Raw genomic sequence first — 9282 nt, 5'->3', positions numbered from 1 at the left:
ATCACGTGATGTTGAAGAAGGATTAATTTTGTTTTTGTTCGTATTGAGATTTTCTCAACATTGTTCACGTAAATTCAAAATCTTCGAGAAAGTTTGGGCGGGGCCTGCGCACAGATTGATGTTCCCCCTCCGTCATTGGGCGGGGCCTGCGCGCAGATTGATGTTCCCCCTCCGTCATTGGGCGGGGCCTGCGCACAGATGAACGTTCCGCCTCCGTCATTGGGCGGGGCCTGCGCGCCGATGAACGTTCCGCCTCCGTCCTTGGGCGGGGCCTGCGCGCAGATGAACGTTCCCCCTCCGTCATTGGGCGGGGCCTGCTCACAGATTGATGTTCCCCCTCCGTCATTGGGCGGGGCCTGCGCGCAGATTGATGTTCCGCCTCCCTCGCCCCGCCCATTCGAGTTTCTCAAGTGAGTCCTCTCAGTCGCGCCCTCTGGTTGTCGTTCGAGTCGGACCCCACTTGTCACCGCTGAAGGTGAGCGAGCATTGGGCGGGTTTGAGGTGAACAAGAACGATCTTGGGGAAACGAACAGAACCGATTCCTCTCAGGTCAATGCTGACTAAACATCGTCCGGTCACGTGATCGCCATCATGAAGGTTTCTGATGGGGTGAATGGTTGAGGGTTGTGGGATGAGGGATCTCCTTGAGAGGGAGCAAGTTTGAGGTTCTGTAAGTGAACTTCATGTCTTGATTGCTTGACGTGTGAAGGAAGAGATCGAGTCAAACCACAGTGTGTATTAAATAAAAGTGTGTGTACTTACTTGTGGTGTGAGGAGAGAGAGCGGAAACGAACGATGAAGGGAATGTAAGGAATCCAATCTGAAGAGAAGAAATCTTGTCCAATCTGAGAGAGAAGACAAGAAATGTGACGATCCACTCCGTGGGATTACCTCCTGTGTCGCTGTCCTCCATCGGGGAAACTCACCGGATGACTGGATTGGGGCAAAGCCTTCGGGATTCCCAATCTTTGATGACAGGAGGGAAACCATGGGGTAACATTACCGGGTCAGATTGTGGTGGTGTGTGTCGGGGTGGTGCTGAGGTGTCGTCCACTAGACGGCGATCTCCTTGTGTTAACCTGAGACGGTCCCTTCGGGTGGGTGCCTGGAATGTCCTATCCTGAAGAGAGGATGATCACCTGTCTGTTATCATCTGAGGTCAAGCGTTTGAACATCGGTATTGCAGCACACTCTGAGGTTCAGAGACCGGATTGCGGCGACATCATGGTGGGTGGTTGCACCTACTATTAGTCTGGTCACTCTGATGGTTTCCAAGCCCAAGGAGTTGCTGAATTTGTGTCCATTAAGTTGACTCCCATGATGATTGAGGAAACACCGGTTAATGAGCATATTATGAGACTAACGATTCGTCATTCCTTGAGTGTCATTTCCATTGTCTCTGTCTTTGCTCCGACTGGGGCGAGTGATCTCACCATGAAGGATGCATTCTATGCCACGCTCGAGTCTGTGGTTGATCAGTGCCCGAGGCGAGATACTCTTCGAGTCTTGGGGATTTCAATGCATCAACTGCAACTGAAAGCGATGGTTATGAGACATTTTTTGTTAGTCCCCATGAGTCTGGAACTGTTAACCAGAATAGCACAAAATTCCTTGACTTTGCAAGAGGTCATGGACTTCAAGTGGCTGATTCATGGTTTCAGCCCCCACAGGCTCATCGCTGGATTTGGTATTCCAACGCTGGTGGTGTGGCAAACGAGATTGACCATATGCTCGTTGATCGTCACTGAAGGATGCTCCAGAACTGCAGGGACGACCGGAGTGCTCAGTTTCTCAATGCTGACCACAGGCTTGTTGTAGCAACTCTGAAGTTTCAGCTTAAATCCAGGAGAATGGTATTATCTCAGCCTTGGTTGGATTTTGGCAGGCTCAAGGATGAGAGGGAAGCTGAGGCGTCTCCGAACAGGCTGAGTGTGGATTTGGAGGGTCGAGGTGCTTTGGGGAATCCTGAAGAGTTGTGAAGTGCCTTCAAGATCACCGTCCTTGATGCTGCTGGTGGATGTCTTGGATCTCATCGTCAGGTGAAGAAGAATTTTGTCTCTCAAGGGATACTGGCCACCATTAACCAGAGTTGCAGGGCCAGGCTGAATAGCAGAGCAGAGGTATTCAGGGAAACTGAAGCGTAAAACTGTACGTACGCTGAGGGGAGGCCGATGTGCGAGGAATCTGTGAGGGGGTAGAGTACACCTGTGGTCAAGTGATTCTCGTCCTGCTTACAGGGGAATTCGCACATTGCGTTCCTTCAAGCCCGTCCCTTGGTGTGCTGCAATTAGAGCAGAGGAGTCCAAAGTGAAGGCACACTGGGACGGTTACTTTGAGCGGCTGTACCAGGCTGATTCACCAGCTATTGAGTTGGATGTCAGGGTGTTACCATCGCTATTGCTGACCATCCAATCAAATGTGATCCACCTTCTTTTGTGGAAGTACAGGCTGTGGTGAACCAGTTGAAATGGGGTAAAGCTCCTGGGATCTGTGGCATCCATGCTGAACTTCTCAAGGCTGGTGGAAATGCTGCTCCAGATTCGTTGCTTGTAGTTCTGTGTTCTGCCTGGAACACAGGCATCATCCCAACTGACTGGAAGAGCAGCCTTGTTGTCCCTCTTTGGAAAGGGAAGGGTGATCACCAGGACTGCAACAACTCCCGGGGGATGACGCTGCTCTCAGTGCCGGGCAAGGTCTTTGCTCGGATAATTCTTGATCGGGTTCATCACCATCTGCTTGAGCACCAGCGTCCATAGCAGTCAGGCTTTTCACCAAAGAGGTCAACGGTTGACACTATCCTTGTTCTTCGGGTCCTCAATGAACACAGACGAGAGTTTTGGCAGGGGCTGCTTGCAGCCATTTTTAGGTCATCTCGACCGAGATGACCTAATAAAGCCAGACCAAATGTCCGTTCGTACGTACTTCCGTACGTACGTCCGTCAACAATTTTTCTTTCCGATCTTGATGAAACTTAGTATGTGGGTAGAGGTCGATGAGTTTTGCACAACGATATAACTTTTGTCCGGGTTCAAGGTCAGGGACGAGGTCACGAAGTTATAAAATTCGCCATTTTCAAAACCTGTCCAGTCTGCCATTCTAGAAGATATTCGGCAACTGTTTCTTGATTATGATTGTAAAAAATATTATCTTGTATTTAACCGGACAGATTTTTGAATTTCTTTCCCGTTTGATCGTCATGTGATCTGGAAGATGGCCAAAAACGCCGTTGCGATTCGCAAAGAAGGAGAAATGAAATATAAATATAAAACATATTTTTAGCCTTTTATATTTATCCATTTTCCGCCGAAGGTGCAAAAGTTTCAAAACCCGAAATGTAAACGTTGGCATTTATTTTCAAAATAATATTTCGTGCGCATGCGCCAAAATGCCGACTCATCTTTCACCAAACTGAGTAGTAGAACTGCGCAATAGTCCGGTCAGGTCATGGCATCTGAACAGTGGCCAGCATGGTTCAGATTGACTGTGGTTCCTGGGGTGAAGGTGATTGTTACAAAGTATGTCGGCGGTATAAATTCGAGTGACTGTATTGGTGATTTAATCTCGCAACATCTTGACAACGAATATTCTGGCCGAACGATTGCATCAATTCAGTGCATCAGCAGGGATAATTCGCAGGCTCCTCTCGATCGTGCCGATATCCAACATAATCACTGGCGGACATAGGGCTGCAGGCTGTGGGGCGAAGCCACGGATCATTTGGGAATGTCAAGATCTCTGACCTTGATTTTGCAGATGATGCAATCATCTTTGCAGAGACCATAGACATCCTTTTGGGGGCCCGCGGGGTGCTGAAGGAGGAGTTGGAGCCACTGAGATTACGGGTTTCCTGGGTCAAAAGTAACATCCAGGCTTTCATTGACATCCTTGAATGCGAGTATCCTGTCTGTACCTGTTTGTGGCAAGGATGTTGAGGTCACAGAGAGATTCACTTACCTTGGCAGTAATATTCATGTCTTTGCTTGCTGTGAGCCAGAGGTCAGTTGACATTTGGGTCAGGCGTGGGGAGTCATGGATTCATTGGATCATGGGGTGTTGCGCTGCCGGTGCCTGTGCAGGAGGACGAAAGCCCGCATCGAGGTCCTTGGTGCTTGCTATGCAGTCTTGCTCTATGGATGTGAGACTTGGACTCTGACCAGGGATCTGAGACGGCGACTTAATTCCTTTGTTACCACTCTCTTCGGAGAATCTTTGGCTATCGCGAGTCGGACTTTGTGCCCAATAAGCGGTTGCTGAACGAGACTCAAATGAGATTTGTTACCTGCATTGTCAGTGAGTGTCAGCTGCGGCTGCATGGACATGTGACTCATTTTCCTGATGCTGATCCTACTCATCAGATTCTCTCAGCGAGGGAGCATCATGAGTGGAGGAAGCCAATGGGCTGGCCATGTGCCTCATGGTTGCAGCAGGTTGATTATGATCTCAAGGAGATGGGGTGGGCCAGGCATTTGCCTGGGGGATGGCCCGACAGAGGCTCCTGGTGTACCGGCAGAAAGTGGACGCTGCGACGCTCTGTCCGGTGCATGCTCTCATACCTGACCTGACCTGAATGGAAGGAAGGTGGTTCGGCACACGCCCGCATCAAATGGCTGCCAATGCCTTGCCGACAACCTTCAATGTGCAAAAGAAAAATCGGGGGTGAATCATTATCTGTTCTAACGCAGTTTGGATCCTACTGACCCATCCAAAGTGAAGCGACAATTCTCAACATTTATTCCGGAAATAACTACGCTGAAGGATCTACATGTCGTAAGTGCACATTTACAAGAGCGGTTTCTCAAAACCGCCACAATACAAACATTTCTTTTATTCAAATGTATTTGTAATATTCATGATATTACCTTTTTGAAAGCAATTGAAGCTTAAGGTTTCAGTTTTAAAAACAAACTTATTTATTTCAAAAACTTTTTTTTTTTTTAATACCCGAAGGACATACACACGGGAGAGCTTGGTGCAGCCCAGAAGTTTGGTCCGATTTCACTAAAGTTTGAGGGCGTAGTTCAGTGACAACATGGTCACTGCACAGCTTTAAAAAAAATTAATATACAGGAATAAATTCCTGCATGGGGTGAGTATGAAACAATTCTGTCTAAACCCAGGACTCAAACCCAAGGACGTCATCACTTGCACAGTGACAATGCGCTGAGCTATCGAGTCTTCAAATATCTGTGGAGTTTTCTCACACGAACAATGAAAGCTTTATAATGGCCGATGTCATTGGCTGCCACTGAAAGTGAAGGAGGTTATGTTTTCACCCCTCTCTGTCTGTTTGTTTGTAACTTGCAAAATCGAACATTTTTTAAGTATTTTGTGTGATTCTGTTTGTGGCCAAAGGGTCAAGATAAAGGCCAATTTCTAAAATTGTCTATTTTCATCCGATAGACTTGAAATTTGAAGAGGAGTTGCATATTTGGTCATTGAATTCAAGCACCAATTATATTTGAGGTCAAATTTGTTTGATGGATTTTGCAAGTATTGTGCTTTGCATGACGTCTTCTTCTTGTTACTTGCAATATCGAAGATTTTTCAAGTATATTTGTCAGTCGATTTTGATATTCCGTCTGTCCGTCTGTCCGTCTGTCCGTCTGTCCGTCTGTCCGTCTGTCCGTCTGTCCGTCTGTCCGTCTGTCCGTCTGTCCGTCTGCCTGTCTGCCTGTCTGCCCGTCTGCCCGTCTGCCTGTCTGCCTGTCTGCCTGTCCGCCTGTCTGTCTGTTTGTTGATCGCCTGCAGGTCACAATTTCAAACCAATATTGATGAAATTACACCATCTGGTCGAGTTTGTCATGAGGAAGAAGCCTATTGTTTTTGAGGTCAAAAGGTCAACATAAGCCAAAGGTCAACAACTTCGGTGTGATTTCTAAAATCCTCAATTTTCATCCGATTAACTTGAAATTTGAAAAGGAGTTATATTGTATTCAACCAGTGAATGATATTTGAGGTCAACAAAGACCAAAAGGTCAACATCAACCCAATGTGAACAACTAAGGCAGTATTTCTAAAATCCTCAATTTTCATCCGATTGACTTGAAATTTGAAGAGGATTTTGTTCAGGTCATGGAATTTAACCAGCCATTTATTTTTGAGGTCAACATGGACCATGAGGTCCACATCGGCCAAAACGTCAACATAGGGCAGATTTCTCAAAATGTCAATTTTCATCCAATTGACTTGAAATTTGAATAGGAGTTGCAGATTTGGTCATTGAATTCAACCACCAATTACTTTTTAAATCGAATTTGTTTTATGGATCTTGCAAGCTTAGTGCTCTGCACAACATCTTATTTGTCTGTTTGCTTGTTTGTGTGCAGGATATCGCCAAAGGTTGTGGATGAATCCAGATGAAATTTTGTAGACAGGTTGTCGTAGAGGTCCCACAATAGGGTCCCGTGACCGTTTTTCCAGGACCAAGGTTTGAAGGTTGATTTTAGTCAATTTGAGGGTGCTGATTAAAATGAGCTGGTGTGAACCTCATGAAAATGTGGGCGAACTCGGCCAGATGCGAAAATTCAAAATGGCCACAATGCTACTTCCAGTATATCAAAAATTGCATATCTTTGGTTCTGCATGTCCGATTTTTCTGATTTTTGGGTCAAAATATATGTTTTGAAGGTCAAGGATGTCATATATTACCATTACAGATTGTTATATTTCAGGGTTAAGTCACAAAATATGAAATATAACTTTTCGGGGGCCAAATCCAAGATTGTCGTCGAGTCACATCTGGAAAATAGTAAAAAATCAATTTTCTTCTTATAATATTATTGGCAGTGAATCTTTTCATGCAAGTAAATGTTTGTTTATATGTGGGATTGCACAACAAATTGAGACAAGAAGAGAAGGACACAATCATTTTCTTTATTTTCAGAACATGATGTGTACATAATATAAATTTATCAACTTTTACACTGTTCAGGAAGGTTATACCATTCTTTTGTATATCCCTCCTGTACTTTATCTTGAACAGTAATATGATGAAAGAATATCAACATTCCTTCATTTTGTCTGGAGAGAAACAGTGTTTCAATGGAAAAATGAAAAAAAACATGAATTATCTGAATTCCCGGCAATTGACACTTTCCCGGTAAGTATTCTTGAAATTTGCATTGACCAAAGTTTGATGTACTGTCCAAACTGTCTTTTATCGAAGACAGTCATAATAAAATAATATTGACATCTCTTATATTTTGACTGTGGCAATGTTTTTACAGTTGTAAATGAAATTAAATGAAATCTCCATTGAAACACATACATGTAATCCTTCAGTCACTATCTGAGTCGCTGGCTCCAGAGTCACAAACTTCATCATTACTTTCAGCCTCATCATCGTGCAACAATGTCTGTTCTTGTTCAACCAAGTCATGTATACTTCTTGGGAGTGCATCATGGGGACCTCACTGACACACATCTACCGTCTTTCATTGTCCATCCATGGTTGGTGGGATTTGGGGGTGCATCCGGCTTGTCATTGTTTAGTTGAATGTAAACTTGGTAGTTAACTCGCGTCACATGCAGATTGTGAGAATCTGGATCGGGTGGGATGCGGACGTGGACTTGTTTTCCATCTGACCCCACTTCCGTGCTCTGGATTCACTTCACGTTTTACTGATTGTGTCATTATAGATGAGTCTAATAGTGAAGATGGCCATTTGCTGAAGCACCTCTTGTGTCACTGGAAGTGTTTTGCCAACATCTTTCAAAAGATTACGTGCCTCCTGAGTTCCTGTTCCTTTTTCATAAACTGTTTTTTTCCCATGTCCATGGAAGCCAGATGTTGTAACAGATCCACTATGGATGTGTAATGGGATTAATATTTCAGCGACATCATCAGAGCAAAGGTCTCTTCAGCTGATGATTTTGTCTTTCTGTTTGATAGCAAGGGTGCCCTCCAGTTGATGTGCAACATATGCAGAAAGAATCTCGACATCTGTGTCCTCGACATCAATCACGACTGTCTCCATTTTTCCTTCTTTTCGGATTTGCGAGTAGATGAAGAACAGCATTGTGTCCGCCTCAATGTGACTACATTTAAATTCTTCCATCCTTTCTCCGGAGGAGATGTTCCAACAATTTTGCCTGATGGAGTACACAAAGTTAATTTCTCTATGATTCTTTACAAGCTTGATGAACTCATCCTTTAGAAACTTTTGCAGCCTTTGTTTGTTTCCCTGATTGCTGAACAGCACCTGGAAGTTCTTTGTAGCAGGAAACCTATCTGATGTTTTCATGTACACATTTCTGGACCCATCTCAATGTGCTGTCGTGGATTTACGACGCTCATGCTCACTGTCTTTGATGGAGTTTTCCACACCATCGGCATCATTTACAAAAACAATCTGGCTTGCATTTGGATGCCTTCTGCAAATAACGGAAAAAAGCTTTTCAGCATAATCTCCCCACGTGAGGGCAGACCCATCAGCTTTCTCACGATCTTCTGCAGTTGGGGTCGCGAATCTCCACAGGAAACCCATATCGACTAGGGCAATGTACTGATCTGGAAAAGGTTCGACAGGCTGCATGTTTCATTTCTCAACTAACTTTGATCTTTGCACTTTCTTCATGGTACCGTTGATGTTAAATTTGGGTAAACACTTATCTGTCACGCGAAATTCCATCACCTGTGCGAGAGTGGACTTCTCTTCACCAGATTCTGCCAGCCAAATTAACGATGCCATTGCTCTGTTTTCCATAGCATCTGTCTTTGTCACTTTGCCTGAGACTGACTCCCGAGTTACAGAAGGTTTGCTGAAAGTGTATCTTGAACATCTGTGTATTGTAGCATCAAATGGTGTCTTCTGTGAAAACATTCGTTCTCTGAAGAATTGAGTCACTCTTGTTTCATCATCTTCGTGAGCACTTTCAAAATCACGTACCAGGTCACCTGAGGCGACAACACCGGATACCAGAGCTCTCAGTTGTGGTTTATTCAAGTCAAATGGGTCACAGTCAAACTCATTGATGCAACTGTCTCGGTCTTGCACAACCTGTTCGTCAATCTTCAGACGACTGGGGGTATTCTCAAAATGCTTCAGAGCAGAGGTCTTCATCTGTGCCAATGTGTGAAGAGCTGCCCTTACTCTGTTGACTGAGTTCATGTTCCTGGTAGTCGTTCACAGCATCTTCTCATTCCGCAGAATTTTCAGCCATCCAGCCTTCATCTTGGAACCTTTGTTCATTGTCATTTCAATCCAGAGGTCTCGAGGCAAACACGAATATGGCCTGCCAGTCATTGATTGTGCAAACAATCCATCTCGTAGGTATCTGGCC

At 44.9% G+C, this 9282-nt stretch overlaps 1 protein-coding gene across 1 annotated transcript in view; it reads right to left on the bottom strand.

Moving 5' to 3' along the window:
• Positions 1-9282, bottom strand: part of LOC147015451 (uncharacterized) — a 38556-nt gene that overhangs the window by 24918 nt on the left and 4356 nt on the right. The gene's annotated exons all lie outside the window — the stretch shown is intronic.

Source organism: Eptatretus burgeri, chromosome 12, assembly GCF_056783735.1.
Source record: "Eptatretus burgeri isolate ZD-2024b chromosome 12, Ebu_testis_v1, whole genome shotgun sequence".
Taxonomy (NCBI): Eukaryota; Metazoa; Chordata; class Myxini; order Myxiniformes; family Myxinidae; genus Eptatretus; species Eptatretus burgeri.
The sequence above is the reverse complement of the archived record's forward strand: the minus strand, read 5'-3'. Positions and strand labels throughout refer to the sequence as shown.